The sequence below is a fragment of the Oxyura jamaicensis genome, chromosome 2, assembly GCF_011077185.1.
Source record: "Oxyura jamaicensis isolate SHBP4307 breed ruddy duck chromosome 2, BPBGC_Ojam_1.0, whole genome shotgun sequence".
Lineage (NCBI taxonomy): Eukaryota > Metazoa > Chordata > Aves > Anseriformes > Anatidae > Oxyura > Oxyura jamaicensis.
This window is the reverse complement of record NC_048894.1, coordinates 56,291,676-56,308,579: the sequence shown is the minus strand read 5'-3', so window position 1 is coordinate 56,308,579 and position 16,904 is coordinate 56,291,676. Positions and strand designations below refer to the sequence as shown.

The following is a 16,904-nucleotide window of genomic DNA, read 5'->3' as shown; positions in this document are numbered from 1 at the left end:
TCTATGATTCATAGAAACTCATGCAATGCCTGCTGTCCAGCTCAGTTATTTTCGAAGTATCTTAGCTGCATTCATGCCAAGCTTTCAGAAGGAGCTTTGCTTTCATTTACACTCAAAGCCAGAAATCGTATTCCAGGAACTAACTGTCCATTATCATTTTGTGGACACACATATATCCATATGTGGCATCCAGATGCCAGCAAGAATTACTTCAGAATCATCTTTATTTAGTGCTAGTATTTTTAAAAAATGCATTTAAAATAGTTGTTAATCAGGTAGTAGATTCTGAAACATGAAGGATTAACTGTGCAAAGACCACCCAAATAGGCAAAGTTATTACAAAGCTTAATATAATTCCATTTTCCCTGTGGAACTTTTATCAGTATTTCTCTTGTAGTGTGCTGGTTAGTAACATCAGGACATAGATAAGACAAGATAATAAAAAAGTATTGGAAAAAAAGCCTAGTATTGTAAATGTCTGGGGTTTTATTTATTTATTTATTTATTTTGGTACATAGGGAAACCAGAAGAAGAACTCAGTTACAAGTCAGTAACAAAACTTTCCTTAAAAAAATAATTTTCAAAGAAAGAGATGAAATAAGCAACAAAAGTCAAGACAAGGAACAAATGCCATATCATAGTGAAAAAACATTGAGATGGATTTTGCCATATTTTTATCTTTCTTTTTCATAAGTATTTAGTGAGTCAGCTGAGTTCTATGTATACTTTTATTGTTATCTTACTTCTACTTATGATTTCGTTATGTGTGTGTAACATCTCAGGTGGAATAGAAGCTGATGAAATAGAGAAATCAAAGCAAATTTGTGTAAGGAAGTAAAACACATGGCATGAACAAATCAAAAGAACATATTTCCCAAAGATTCTAGCAAGAATTAGACTGTGTTGCTAATGCTTTGTTTGTATGTTCTGCTCTTGCCATCAAATTTACCTGCTTTTTGTTTGTTTGTTTGTTTTGTGTGTGTGTGAACTGATTTTAAATGCATCTCTTGGATGGAAGAATATACATGCAGAGAAAGGTGTCCCATTAGCACTATGTTACCTTGGGTAAGCATACATAATTAATTATAGCTGTTTTGGATAGACATTAACAATCTGGAAAAAAAAAAAAAATGCCAAAGCATGATGGCAGTTCTTCCTTTTATTTCACGTGAACAAATTTGAGTTCATGTTTGTAAACATTTTGTTAACTCCTCATCTTAGAAGATGTCTGGAAATCTTAAGGTGCACAGGAGCAATTTTTTTCTAATAAAATCAAAATAAATCAAAGATTTGGTTTTGGACAAGTTCCTGACATTTCACATGACGTTTCAATGTCACATAACATTTTTACATTATCAGACCTCAAGAAATTAGGCATTAAACTTAGAACACAGGTAAGATGGGCTCCTTGAAAACTGCTGCCACAAAAACCATTTTTGCTGACCATGTCTTTCTCTGTGAATAAAATGTGTGTCCAGTAAAACATAGGTATGCCCAAAAACAAACAAACAAGAAAAAAAAAAAATCTGCAGCCTGTGTGAATCCCACTGCCAATTATTTCGTCTCTTAGAAAACAATTTCCTTCTCTCTATCTTCTTCCTTCCTTTGCCTTTTGCTTTCCTCTCTGCCCATCTGCCCAAACTCTGGAAGAAAAAAGAACAAGCCCCCACCCCAAACCTTAGCAGAACAAAAATCTACTTACAGCTCTCATTATGTCTTTATTTATTTATTTATTTATTTATTTAAATGTATTCCTGGAAATAGTTGTTCATAAAATTGAACTTTAGTTGTCACAATTAGAAATTTTGAAAGGTCATTAATTAGAGATGATCACAAAATATAAGTTTAAAGATGTTTCCTAAATTCCTTATCTGTACATTCATTCATGTGACATAGACTCAATGTTTATTGTAATTCACAATTCTCTCACTTAGAACTGAGAGAATTCAGTACTTACACACTTCGTCAACTAGATGACCTGAACAATGAATACGCTTTATTTTTCTTTTCTTCTTTTTTTTTTTTTTTTAATAAACAAATATATAAAAATAATGGAAGGAAGGAAGGAAGGAAGGAAGGAAGGAAGGAAGGAAGGAAGGAAGGAAGGAAGGAAGGAAGGAAGGAAGGAAGGAAGGAAAGAGAAAGAGGAAGAAAGAGAAAGAGAGAAAGAGAGAAAGAGAGAAAGAGAGAAAGAGAGAAAGAGAGAAAGAAAGAAAGAAAGAAAGAAAGAGAGAAAGAAGGAAAGAAAAAGAAAAAAATGATCATGCTTAAATAACTCAAAGTACACACAAAGTGCTTTGACAATGTAACTGACATGTAATTACTTAGTATTGCTGTAGAAGCTGGTGAAACATCTGTATGTTGCCTGATCAGTTTGTTTCTATAGATAAGAAAATAATTCAGTTTCTGTGGCCCATTCATTCCTAGCTGTTTTTTAAGACTGCCAGCAAAAGTAACAGTTGTGAGAATACAGACAGCTGTCCACTAGGACTTAGCCTGAAACCATCAGTTTTTAATATATAGCCATTGAACAGCTGTTGGATATTATACTTACAACTAGCTCAGAATATATTTGAGTCTATGACTCAAATGGGTGTCAAAATGTACATGCAGAATTGTTGGTGCTCTGAGCCATTCAGTAGCCTAGAAATTGATTTGGGGAGCTTTTTAAATTGTTTATTAATTATTTATTTAATTATTTATGGCTTTGTTTAGATTCTTTTTTTTTTTCTTCTTCTTTTTTGTTTTTGTGTGTCTCCATCTAGAGTTTACAAAAAAAAAAAAAATAGACCTGTTGTGATGTGAACCCCAAAGGAAAGATATGCTGTCTCTGTAATATACTGAAATGTCAGGAAATCATTTATTGAGCCATTGGTGCATTTAGTTGCTGGATATTATTTGCTTTACTGTCTGGTAATGTGTGTGTTTGTAGATCAATTATCTCAAGAGCTCTTTGGAGCTATAAGGTCATCTTTCACATATTTGTCAGATACTTCTCTGCAGACATGCAAGTAATACATTTTTCTTCCAGGACTTAATAGCTCATTCAATAGCAAGGTAAAGCAATATGATAACATTTAATCTTGATAGAATAATTTCAACTGAGAAATACTCTAAAATCACCTCTAGTTAACACCAGTTTTCTAATGTATAAATTTGTAAGAATAGAGGATTACTTCTGATATGTACTACTGTGCAACTGATACTCTGACAGGACTGATTCTTAATCCACTGATGGTTTGAAAGTTGACCTCAGGTATGCCTGCTGCCGTGCTAACATGTTAATTGAAGCATGGAATCCTCAAATCTGATGGGTTTGATGCAAGAAGGTATGGAAAAGTTTAAAAATAGGAAAAAGGGCACAGAACAATTGAGAGTTGAAATGGCAGGGGGCTATCTCAGTTAATATCTTCATTATGAAGTACAGCTGGCCAACATGGGTGGGGCCAGAGACCAAAACAGCTGTTGCTGAGAGTTTGAGCTCAGCACTCACTGTTTTCATGACTTTTATTTTGGACTGTCTCTCAACTGACTTCATTGACAAAGTGATCATATTTAGTGGGGCATCTTTCACTGTAGCTCAGTCTGAAAGTGAATGAATTTGTATGCTCTAAGACCATGCCACAATGTAAATGGGGCAGTTCTGGGGCTCTGCAAGAGGAGAGGTAGATAACTCATTCATATTATGTACTGCCAAACAGATTCACATAAGAAATTGAAAAGATTTTCCTTTTTTTATTTTATTTTATTTTATTATTATTATTGTTTTCACCTGCCTTTCTGAATCAGAGGTTGTTTAAAGACATGACTCACAGCTCTAAGGAAAAGTCTTTCAACGCTTACTTTATATGTATGTGAGCATGTAGTTGGAGTTATCATGACTTGTGCTGAACTGTGATATTAGGCAGCCAACAGTGTGAGAATGGTGGTGCCAGAGAAAGAATAAGCAAACAAAACCCTTGTACTTTGCCATGGTATACATAATAACTATGTATTTTAACACGGGACTTAAGGGCAAGGGAAAGAAAACTATAGGAAAATTGATGTATATTCAAATTACTTGTATTTACTGCCTCTGGTATTTTGTTTTAGTGGGAACTTCACTTGTGAACAAATTCTGGAAAAACAAACAAACAAAAAAATTATTGCCTTCTTGAATTTAACCTTTGAAATCTTTAATAGAATGTATATTGAATATAAATAAATAAATAGATTAAAAAAAAAAAAAAAAAAAAAAGATTTTTAAAGGAAGATTATTCAGTAATCTGAAAACATTGAGACATAATGTCCTGGTTTCAGTTAGGATGGAGTTGTTTTTCCTCCTAGTAGCTGGTAGGGTGCTATGTTTTGGATTAGGATGAGAAGAGTTCTGATAACATGCTGATGTTTTAATTGCTGCAGAGCAATGCTTACACTAAGCCAAGGACTTTTCAGCTTCTTGCTCTGTCCTGCCAGCGGGCAGGCTGGGGGTGCAGCAAGAGCTGGGAGGGGACAGACCCAAGACAGCTGACCCAAACTGGCCAAAGGGGTATTCCATACCATCTGATGTCATGCTGAACAATATATAGGGGTGGCTAGCTGGGGTGGGGGGCCGGCTGCTCGGGGTTGGGCTGGGCATCGGTCAGCAGGTTGTGAGCAATTGCATTGTGCATCACTTGTTTGTACATATTATTATTATTATTATTATTATCTTAATAAACTGTCTTTATCTCAGCTCACAGGCTTCACTTTCCCATTTCTCTTCCCCCATCCCAGAGAGGGAGGGGGGAGGACGAACGAACAGCTGTGTGGTGTTTAGCTGCCAGCCGGGTTAAACCACAACACATAATAACAGAATTTATAGGGTAAATAACTGCAGTTTGGATTCAAACTTTCATATGCTCAAAAGATTTTAGAGAAAAGTCATATAAGTATCATGGGGAAGAGGGATGGGACAGAATCAGGAAGCAAAAGAAAACAAAGCAACAATATTTGCAAACAATATTTGTGGTGCTAGACTACTAAATTCAGAGTTTCTGCCAGTTTCAGCCCTTTCTGATATGTATTTATAGAGGCTACTCAGGGAAAAAACTGATCTTGTTTAGGATCTTTATCTTGGATGCAGCCAAAAGCTAATTTGCTTTGAGGGCTTTGCTTCACTGAATTACATTTTTCAAAAGAAAATTAATATGAAATAATAAAATAATTATTAAAGTGGAAGTAAATGAGTGAAACGTACCAATAGAGGAAATAGAGCAGATGACTTCTGAAATTAGTGGGATAACTCCCATTTTAATTGCATTGATGTAATTGTTGTTAGACTGGTGATGGGATGGTACTTTTCATTTTGTAGGAGAAGATTAGCTTAGAGAAGTGTAGTACTTGGAAATGAGGTCATGCAATCCAAATAAAGGTCATAAAAAGTGACTTAATTTGAACAATTAATAGTTCAAATATACCTAGGAAAATTCTTTGGTGTACATTTGTAAGGAAAAGACATTCTAACTCTAAATATTTCCTCCTTTTGGAGAGGAGCCCAATCACAAATTCCAAAATGTTTGAAGACTAAATCCTTGAAGATAAAAATTTCTGTTCTGCTGATCAATTATCTAATTGTTAAGTTCATCAAATATTTCTGAATATAAACTCATCCACTGGAAGAAAAACCCTCAGCTTGCACCATGTTTAATGAATAGGTCAAAACCTAGTAAGTATTAATAATATTCTCAACACTGAAAACTAGGAAGTCCTCATCTGGTAAAGTCTTACAAAGGTGTTGACATCTACAAGTATCTATGAGTAATGCCCAGTTCTGATTAATGGGATTTGCTGAATGTGTCAATATGGATTTATATCTCATTCTCTAAAGTTTTTCGAGAATTTCTTTCATGGATAGAACTACCTTTGCCACTAAAGCAAAGAAGCGGAAGCAGAGACTTTGATTTATGACAAATCAAGTTTTTAGTTCAAATACTTAATGCTTATCTCCTTTCTCTGAAGTTTGCTTCAGAGAAAATTTGTAGCTAAAATAAGATGTAAACAAATTCCAACTAAGAACGTAAAGTGCACAAAAACGGTGGTTTTCTAGAAGCAGCTGACAGAATTTTAAATCGGGTTGTTACATGGAAATTATAAAGTCTCCTTGGAATCCTATGCACAGAGATCAAAAACATTACCAACCAAGACAAAAGGCTGACAGTAGGGAGGAATTGCCACCATGAGCACATGAAAGCAACAATAAGAAAAGTTAAATCATCAGGGGAATACGGTTGTATTATTTTTTTATTGAATCCTTGTTTTTTTATGTGTAAATTGCAGGTGCATATAAGTACTTAAAAGGCTCAGGTTTCAACAGAAATTAAAACATTTTTGATAAGAGAAACTTAGTTGTCAAGTCATTTCTAATTTCTTTGGTGTATTTGTTTACTTTTTCTTCTAACTGAAATGTTTCTTTTAGTTCTTTTGCAATTCTCTTATGCTTTGATGTCTCCTGCTTATAAAGATGACTAACTTAATCCAAGCGTCGCTTGTAAAACCACCAAAAAATCTATACATTAGCAATGAAACAGAAATATAGTATCTTCAATTTAAATGCCAAAACACTATTACAATGATTCAGAGTTCCGTTATGCAATATTATCTTTCTGCGTGTAATCAGCCATCATCTCTGCCTTTTCTGCTATCTAGTTTGTGTAACAGCCACCTCAAAGAGCAGAACTATGTATACACATTCTATTTTAAAAATAAATTATAAGACTTGTATTAAAGTAATATCATATGATGTTTTAATGACATCTACGTTCTTTTATCAGAATGTATATCTTTGCCCTCTGTATCCTTCCTGTGGAGGACTTTTTTGGTATCACAAAAATATATATATATATATTGCTTGAAAATGTTGCTCATGCTGATCATGAATTCAATGGGGATCAGCTCCTGCCAGTAAAGGCTGCATATTTATGCTATTGATTTGTGAGGGAAGGAAGCTGAGGGCTTTTTGTATTGTGCTATAAAATTAATAAATAATGATGCATGAGAATAGCATCCTGCAGCTCACTGGTGAGCAGTAATTTGATATGAGGGTCATATTGTTATTCTAAATGTACCTGGTATTCAATAACAGAGGAGAATATTTTTGCAGTACCACCGAGAACAGTCCTAAATTCTGTCCTATGGGATTTGCTCTCTGCTGAAGTGGGGAGGTGGAGCAGCAGGAAGTAGGCAGCATTTCCTCTTTGCCTTCTCTCTCTGGGGATACTTCCTTTCTTGGCAAAATGGTGAGGAGCTGTATGCATAGATGTGATTGGAATCATCAGGAAAGGAGATAGGAGAGGAAGTCCCATTATCTTCATTTGCTAAGGTCAGAAGCAGAGAGTACAATATCAGCTGTTCCACAGCTTCCTCTGAGTTTTTGTCACAGGTAAAATTCACTGGAGACCACCAATCTGCTTCTGCTGTTTAGTGTGAAGTTAGGAAGAAAAGGGACATAAATATTTTCAGGTCCCAGCAGAAACAGTGGTCTCTTTTCCAAATAATATGACAGTGTTGTAATTGGAAATTGTATTCTGAAACCTTTTACTTATGCTGGTATTGCTTAGCTCTTTCAGAACAATGATTTTACCCATCCTTAATATAGCCCTGATTCAATTATCTGTCAAGCAAAAATTTATTTGTCAGAGATTATCAAAATCTTGACTTCAGAGGTACAAATAGTTCAGAGGTACAAAAAATAAATAATAATAATAATAATAATAAAAAGAGGTACAAATACTCAGCAGACATTATAAAATATATTTAAGTTGAAGAAATATTCACAGAATTGTTTAATTTTGGCTGTGTTAGAAATAAGATATTTTAACACCATTTTGAATCATCAGAATGTTTGTCAGCACTACCACCCAAAGTGGTTTTACAGGGTATAGTATCATAGATTCGTTTGTTTCAGCATTTACTAGCTCCTTTAAATTCTTGAAGAGTAAATAAATTGAAGTGTTTGAGTGATGGCAATGTTGTATAAAATAAACTTAGAATACTGATATTGCCAGGGTGATTTGTATTAGCAGAGGTTTGCTACTTCACATTACTGTCAGATCTTGAAGATCACAATGTGTAAAGCACATTGGTGGAAGAGCAAGGAAACCTGTATGTATAAGACAGCTATGGACTTAAGGAGCCGTAGTGACTCCAGTGCTTTTAGTTCAACCTAAAAATTTTAGATGCTGTGTCAGCCTCTGAATCTGATATGCCTGAGGAAGGTGTGCTTGTGGTGAACCAGAATTAAATTTGAAAAGTGAATGAATAGAAGGAAAATGTAGCAGCATAGTAGGTATGTATGCTTCAAAACTAATAATAACACTGTAACTGGTTATATTTGACAGGTTCCTTGCTTAAATGACCACCTTTGATACCTGACTTATTTTAGTTATATTGAATTTCTTTCAGTAATATTTTCTCTGGTCAATTTCTAGATTATGACTTGTATACCTTGCATACTTCTAAATCTATGTGCAATTCATCCTTGGTAATTCAACTTTGCTATTGGCTCTGGTAGATAAACTGCAGAATGAGTAAAAGTATTAATAGTACAGTATGTCACTACAGAATAAATAAACTAGGAGTGAGACAGATTGTCTTTGTGGTGTAACAATGGCCAAACATTTACCATTCCTGCAGCAAAGTGTAGAGCTAAGGAGTCATCTTCTCAGCATGAGGGCTGTGGTTAGAAGCTTGATCACCTGATCTTTTTCTATTAAGTGCAATTGGGAGACTAATGTTGACATAAAAAGTTGAAGGTCACCTCTGTTCTGTTTTTGTTTTATTCATTAAAAAAAATCCGTCAGTACATGCAAGTTGACAAGTTCTTGCTGCAAGCTGGCAGTCTGGAGATCAGATAGGAATCTCACTGAAGCTCTGGATGCTTATCTGAATGAAATAAATGAATGTTTTGAGTTTTACACAGTAGCAGATTCAACAATGCTGATGAAAAAATGATGTAAAAGAAACATTGAAAAGTTGTCCCATATTCAGGTTATTGTTAAACATAAACTATATTTGCCATGAGGAGAACCACAAAGATAAATATAAATCATAGAAAGGAAGGAACCAAATTAACTACATAAGTATGTTTATATATGTCTCTTCCTTTTCAAACTATTATCTTCTAACTATACAATATCCTACCTTATAATTTTGCCTTTTTTTTTTTTTTTGAACATTTTTGCCAATTCATGCTTTTCTCTGTGTGTGATTTGTTTGTGGGTTTTGTTTGTTTGTTTGTTTTTGTTTTGTCATTTTTGTCCAGTTGGTTTTTAGCTGGGTCTTTTGTGAACAGTTTTGTGAGCTGTCTGGTGTCACCTAGAGTAAGTGTAGAACTGGAGAAGATTTTATAGATTCTATTTCAGTTCACAGTGTCCCTTAACAATATTGCTGATAATGGCCAAAACCTTAACAAAAACTACACCAGAAATCCAAGATAACCTTCAAGACTCATAAAAGTCATCAGCTTTTCTTAGTGTGAGCATAGAAAGTAAGAGTGCTTTCAAGATATGCAGTGCTACTGAAGAAATCTAAAAAATCAGAAAGAAATTTTGCCTGGATCTAGCTGAATAAATTGCTTTCATGACTCATTCACAATCTGGTAGAAAACATCTTGACTTCTCGTTCTCAGTTTTTGAGAATAAAAAACGTTTCTGCCTCTGTGGCGTATCATCAGAGTCTCCCCATTCACTCAGTCTGCAATGTTTTCCTTTACCCATGTAAGAGACTTAGAAATCTGGTAGCAATGATAAGGGATGCTGTACTAATATATAAACATTTAGCTAGTCTCAGCAGGAAATGACTTGTCAACACTGGGAATAAGTAATGTGCTAAAGATTTACTGTCAGGTGGCTGTCTTGACCACAGCAGAGTAGAAGCTTGAAGCAGCCAGATGGCCTTACATACTTAGGTCATCTTTGATGAATGCGTGTAGTATTCTGTACTATTACACTGAAATGAGAGGATGCTGTAGTATCTGATAAACCCAGGGGAAAAAAAAAAAAAAAAAAAAAAAAAAAAAGTGTGTTTTTTGTTTGCTTGTTTGTCTGTTTTGGTTTTGTTCTGTTTTGTTTTTTTTGTGTGTGTGTGTGTGTCTTTTCACTAACAGGGAAAATAACAGTGAAATGATTTGACATAGGAAGTATCAATATTGTTATTTTCAGTTTTTCTGAAACACACGGAATTGAACTGAGAAGCTTCTGGTTGTCATGTTTGCAATAGAAAAAAATGGATTGAATAGAGTCATTCTTCCATGATAATTATGCCCTTATATTTATGCTCATATATTTATTTTTATTAATTAAAATTTATGTATTTACTTTTGGTTTACTGTAGCTTTTTTTTTTTTTTTTTTTTTTTTTTTTTTTTTTTTTTTCATAGAGACTTAGAGATTTTAGAGATTTTGCATTTTTCCTTGTTGAACTCCATGAAGTTCCAATCAGCCCATTTCTCCATTCTGCTGTGGTTCCCCTTGGTGTCAGCACAACTTTCTAGTGCATCAGCCATTCCTATCAGTATGATCTGCAAACTTGCTGAGGATACCTCTATCTCATAGCCCAAGTCATTAATTAAGATGTTAAACTACTAGCCCCAGTATTAATCACTGGGGCATATCACTACTGACTGGCATCCAGAGGACTTTGTGCCAATGATCACCACCCTCTGAGCCCAGCCATTCAACCAGTTTTCAATCACCTTACTCACAAAGAACAGATTTATTAATCCTGTTCTTTGTGAGATTCTCTAAAAGAGGATGTAATGGGAGACTGTGTCAAAAGCTTTAATAAATTTGAGGTAAACAATATCCACTGCTCTCCCATCAAGCTAGTCACTTTCCTGGAGAAGTAAGTCTATCAAGTTGGTTAAGCACGATTTCTTTGTAAACCCATGTTGACCTCTCCTAGTCACTTTCTTGACCTTCATGTGTTAGGAAATATTTTCCAGGAGGATTTCCTCCATCATCTTCCCACAGATTAAGGCGAGGCTGACCAGACTGCAGCTCTCTGGGTCTTCCTTCTTCCACTTAACATGTTCATGCAGGCCACAGCCAATGAAATGGAAGTGTCAGAGGCTTTGAATTTTGTCCCCAAATTACAATTCCTAGGACAGAACACTGTGGACATCAACTTTTCCATTATTTGATGGTAAGTGGTTTTGGCAATTACTGTTCTGTCATTCAGAATATTGGACTGTTACTCTTCATTGTACTCAGAAAGGCCTCTAAACAAAACTTAATAAACTTATGTCTTCATTCTCTTTCCCTTTGCATTATACTGTTTTTAGCCAGTGGAACAGCTGCCCTAGGAAGGATCTACATGGGCAGTTATTTTAGTGCCCTGAGTTGTAAAGTGCCTCCAAGCTGCCCCAAGCAGCAGCAAGTTTTTCTGAAAGCCCTAAGGCAATGCAGAGCACCAAGAGACAGTTTTAACAATTCCTTCTAATTGAAATATGGTTAAGTGAGTTCTTGTGTCCTCTTAAATAACTATCTCCTCTGCATTTGTGACCTAGATCTGTCACTATTTTAATAATGAATTCCATTTCAGTGGTTGCTCCTGGGTAATAAAGAATACCCTGTATCCCAGATTAAAAGATTTTCACATTTTAATCATATATGCATTTCACAAACTGCATTTTCAAACCTAGTCTTCTCTTAAACTGGAAGGGTTCTTCGAATTCTGTACTTTGTAGTCTTTTGGGCAGTTTCTAAATTCTAGAGAAAAATCAGTGTGATCATTTACAATTTTTTATTCTGATTTTAGAAATTAATGACTAAGATCACTCACGTTATGAACATTAAAACACATGAATAGCCTTGGTGTCTCTGGGTCAAAGTATGGTTACATGTGTATCGTTACATGTGTATGTGTACAAAGTATGGTTACAGGTGTACGTGTTCTTCAGTTCCCTCTCTGTCTTAGGTACTTTATAGCAAGATGTGTAACCTAGGTTTTGTCCTTGATTAACTGGATTCCAAAACTGAATACCAAAAAATTTCACTAAGGGTAATAAAAGTGGTCTAACATTCTTATTTACACAGATTAAAGAACATGACTTCAGAATTGTGGAATCAATCTTCACTTTTTTTTTTTTTTTTTTTTTTTCCTAAGAACACTTAGACACCTACTTAAATATTTTTAAAAATATCTTTCCAACGTTGTAAATTAAAGAACCAGTAAAAGAGACGAACTTTTCAGTAAACATCAAGGATAACTACTATATGGTTTTTTTTTTTTTTTTTTTTTTTTGGACAGCATGAGGCAAAACACAGACCATTATTCTTGATCATGTATTTACATCATTAACTACAAATACAGCTCATGCTATTATCTGCATGTATGCTGCATACCAGCTACAGTCTAGATATGGTACTTACAAACCTGATTGCAGATGCACTGGGAATAGACTGTAACATCACTCTTTACTGAAATGTGACACAAGTGTTCTAGAGTCTGACTTGGAGTGTTTTGTTGTAGTTGTTTCTGGGGAACAAAAAAAAAAAAAAAAAAAAAAAAGTGGTTCCCTTGTGTTCTTTCTCTTTTCCATATGACCTTTTTGAATCAAATATTCTTGAAAGGCCATCAAGCATTTAACCTTTTGTTGTTGTTGTTGTTATTTTTTAACAATTTTAATTTTAACAATTAAATATAACTATCAATGTAATACAAAAAGCTAATAGTCCTGAGTAAATCTTGTATTGTGTGGAAAAACTTTTCAGTGATAGCTGGTCTTTTTTTATTATTATTTTTCTATTGAAATTGTTAAAATAATTGAAATGTTGACTGTATTTATCTGTGAGACAAAAGAAATCCTCTTTTCTTTGGCCTTCCCGCAAAGATGAAAATACTCATAGCAGCACAAAATAATTAAATTAAATACATTGCAACACAGTGTAGTTGCATTAAAATTTGAAACTGATGCTGGGCTTTTGTAGGGAGGGAAGACTGGAAGAAAATGAGTTAATTCAGAGCAGATGAGAGAAGACATCATTCATCCTGTTTTTTAACTGACTGCAGTAAAATAATTCTTTTATTGTATACATTCTGACAGGAACTGGAAAGAAATTGATTTGTTTTGTTCTTTCCTTAGTAGGAGACACAGAAAAATGAAAGTTATACTGTAACTTTGTTGTGGTTTAACCCAGCAGGTAACTAGCCGTTTGGTCACCACCACAATGGGATGGGGGAAGATAATCAGGGCAAAAAAAAAAAAAAAAAAAGTGTAAAAATAGTGGGTTGACATAGACACAGTTTAATAGGACAGAAAACAAAGGGAAAATAATAAAAATGATGAAAAATATACAAAGCAAAAGATGCACAACATAGCAATTTCTTACCACCCACTGTTCAATGCCCTTAGCAGTGCCCCCCCAGTTTGATTGTTCATCATGATGTCCTATGGTATGGAGTATGCCTTTGGCCAGTTTGGGTCAGCTGTCCTGATTCTCTTGCCTCCCAACTTCTTGCACACCTCCAGCCTCCTTGCTGGTAGGGCAGTAAGAAGCTAAAATGTCCATGGTTCTCTGTAAGCACTGCTCAGCTCTGAAGCTGAATAACACATCACTGTGTCATTATTCTTAAATCCAAAATGCAGCATCGTAACATCTACAAAGAAGAAAAAAACTCTATCCTGGCTGAAACAAGAACAGAATTTTAATTTATTTATTTATTTTTGCAAGAGATTTGGAAAACCAGTAAATGAAACTTACGCTTCTTGCTTTGTTTCTGAATATTGCAATAACTGCAGTTTGCTGGAGCTGAGGAGAGCTTAATCTGTGAGAAACCAGATATAGCTCTTAGGTAAATAGGCACTCTGAAGATACAGAGAAATAAACATGGAACGTTTTTTCCATTTCTATTTTATGGTAACACATACAAAGACTTAATTTCTGAATTTCTACATTCCTTTCATTTCATGTAGTCCTCAGCATAAGTTACACATTTTTGTCTTCTAGACTACTTTCGGTTACCAAAAGAGGAAGAGGTATAGCCCCTGCAAAGGCAACAGAGGTCTCAGAGCCAGTGTGCACAGCTGGCTTTCATAATTGCTCCCACTAGCATGATGATTGCCAACAGGCACACCTGAAGAGGATATAGCCTTCACATTAGCAGGGTGGTAAAAATACAGAAGGAGTTTAGGAAGAGGAAATAGTATGTCCCTGAATTTCTTTGTGCAGGAAAAAAAATATAATAATAATAAATCTGATGGTGATATCCTGTGTTGTAGCCAGAAGACTGGATAGCAGGAGGAACTTAGGTACTTTGAGTTTGAAACTAGGGTGGCTAGAAAGTTACTAATTTTTTCCTGGCATGGTGTTGGGAGTGCATGCTCCTGTGCCTCCTGAAAAGGATCTCTGAAGCCTCTAATTCTGAGAATAGAAATGAAAGTGAAAAATCTAATATTCTTGATCAGTATTTTTGAGGCAATGTTACTAATTTACTTGAAGGGAAGGTAGAAATATATTAGCATCTTTATTACAACCTACTCTGTGGTATGAATTTGGATCAGTCTAATGTGAGTCTTTAAATATTTTAGTCCCTAATCCCATGCCTATAGAAGTATACTATGTGTAAGAAATCCCTCAGTTGTTTGTTCTTCCTGTATCCCTAATGCTAAGAGAAGCTGCTTGGGTGGTAGTAGTGGCCTAAGGTTTTCTGAGCAAGGGGTAGAATGCCTGATCTGTTCTTTCCCATACAATTGAAAAGCAGAAATGCATTGTTGCAGCCCTTTCAGTCTGCAGCTTGTCAGGCAATAATCAATTGTATCTGTAAAAAAAGTTATAAGAAAAAGGAAAGGAGAAATAAAGGAAATGAATGCAATCTTAAATTCTCTAAGTGCAACCTGCAAGCCAATCCCTTATCCACTAAACAGTCCACCCTTCAAATTCATCTCTTTTTAATTTAGAGATAAGGGCGTCATGTATGACCATGTCAAAGTCCTTGCAGAAAAGTCCAGGTAGAGGCCACTGGTTGGTCTTTCCTTGTCAACTGATGCAGTCATTCCATTATAGAAAGCCACCAGATTAGTAAGGCATTATTTGCCCTTGGTGAAGCCATGCTGGGTGTCTTGGATCACTTGTCTTGCATGAATCTTGACACGGCTTCCACATCTTTTCCATGATCTTCCCAGGGAAAGAGGTGAGGCTCACTGGTCTGTAGTTCTCTGCATCCTCTTTTTTTTTTTTTTTTTTTTTTTTTTTTTTTTTTAAATTGAGAGTGATATTTCCCTTTTTCCATGCACCAAGGACTTTGCCTGACTTCCAGGACTTTTCAAATATGATGGAGAGAGGCTTGGCAACTCCATCATCCAGTTCTCTTAGAACCCTGGGATGCATGTCATCAGGTCCCACAGCCTTGTACCTGTTCGTTTTCATCAGCTGGTCTTGAACCTGCTCTTCTCTTACAGTGGGAGGGACTTTGCTTTTGCAGCCCTTGCTGAATCAAGAGACATGGAAAGCCTTACTGACAGTGAAGACTGAGGCAAAGAAATTGTTGAGTGCTTCAGCCTTCTCCATGTCTGTCATTACTAGTTTTCCATTCTCATTTATCAGATGATTCACTGTGGTGAGTACACTTCAATTTCAACTTCTATGCAACAGTAAGAACCCCACCCTCCAGCTCTCATATCTGGGAGAATATGTCTGATGAGAAAAGATACAGGCTGAGATCTAATGGTGGTGGTGGCCTTTATCAAATTCAAGATCTGCCTCACTGACTTCATCAAATCTGTGTTTGTTACCATAGTTACTGTAGCAAACATATTGCAAAGATAGAATGAGAGGATTAAGGATCTGGAAAAGAAGAAAACAACATGGGAAGTAAGAAAAAAAAATATTTTTTTGCAATAATTATGTAAAATATTTTATTTGGTTCTAATACTTTCTAATAGGTAACACTTTTCTATCAGTATTTTCTCAAAGGTAACACTTTTCTATTAGTCTTTTTTTTTTTTTTCTTCTCTATAATTTCAGTCCTGATGTGGATCTAGTTCTGTTTCTTTTAAGTTTGTTCAAACTCCTATTTTCCATCCAACTAACAACAAAAGTATAAAATGGAAACACCAAGGCCTAAACTTAAGCCTTGAAAGAGTCCAGTATAATAATGAAGGATGAATTCAAGTAGCCACCTGGAATAACTAGATTAGCACTGTGGTGTTTCACAATGGTGGCTAGCTAAGCTCTACCATGCTCTTCAAAAAGAGGGCTATGAAAGCTATGACTGTGTGCTGTGCTTGAATTTGTCTTGGAAATAAGAAAACCTGAGTAATTAAAGGTAGGAAATTCTGTATCAGTTTTGCAATCTGAACAGGGGGATTCTGAATTAGAATAAGGTGAATTATATGATATAGGATTGTGTTTTGTTGGTGTTGGGTTTTTTATGGATTTGTGCTGCCCTATTTTTTAGGGGGAGAGGGAGGAAGGAGGCATGATAGCATGAATTTTGGTTTCATGTTGCTATATATAGAATTTAGATTCATGTAAATGGAAAAGTGCCACAGATTTTATTTTTCAAGTTGCGCAGTGGATGTAGAACACTATAAATAGAAATTACTTTTATTTAGAACTTTAGTGCAATGGGGCTTCTGGAACAGAACTTTTAATAACTGTAATGGAAAGGTATCAATTTTGAGGGGATAATAACTTCAAAGCTGGAAAAGGACATTAGAAAAGGAAGGCACTCTAAATATTCTGTGCTTTCTCTTAGAGTTAAACAAATTGAAAATTCCTCTAACTGAATATGTGAACTTGGAAGATAATGAATGAGATTTGATAGCTTCAACATACAGACCTGTGGAATAAAGAGCATGAACTACTCTAATTTCAAATAAGGAAATTGTGTGAGAGAATGACATTAACTTCGCATGAAAAATGATGAAAAATCTTTTTCAAATAA

The 16,904-nt window shown here is 35.1% G+C and overlaps 1 protein-coding gene across 2 annotated transcripts in view; it reads left to right on the top strand.

The window, feature by feature from the left end:
• Positions 1-16,904, top strand: part of CNTNAP2 (contactin associated protein 2) — a 1,137,498-nt gene that overhangs the window by 250,596 nt on the left and 869,998 nt on the right. Inside the window, exon 1 of one of the 2 annotated variants that reach the window (XM_035319471.1) lies at positions 2,809-3,628. The exons of the other annotated variant lie outside the window; for it this stretch is intronic. The gene's annotated coding sequence lies outside the window, so the exon portion shown is untranslated. Of the gene's footprint in view, positions 1-2,808; positions 3,629-16,904 lie in introns of those variants that run through there. 2 annotated transcript variants of the gene reach the window in all.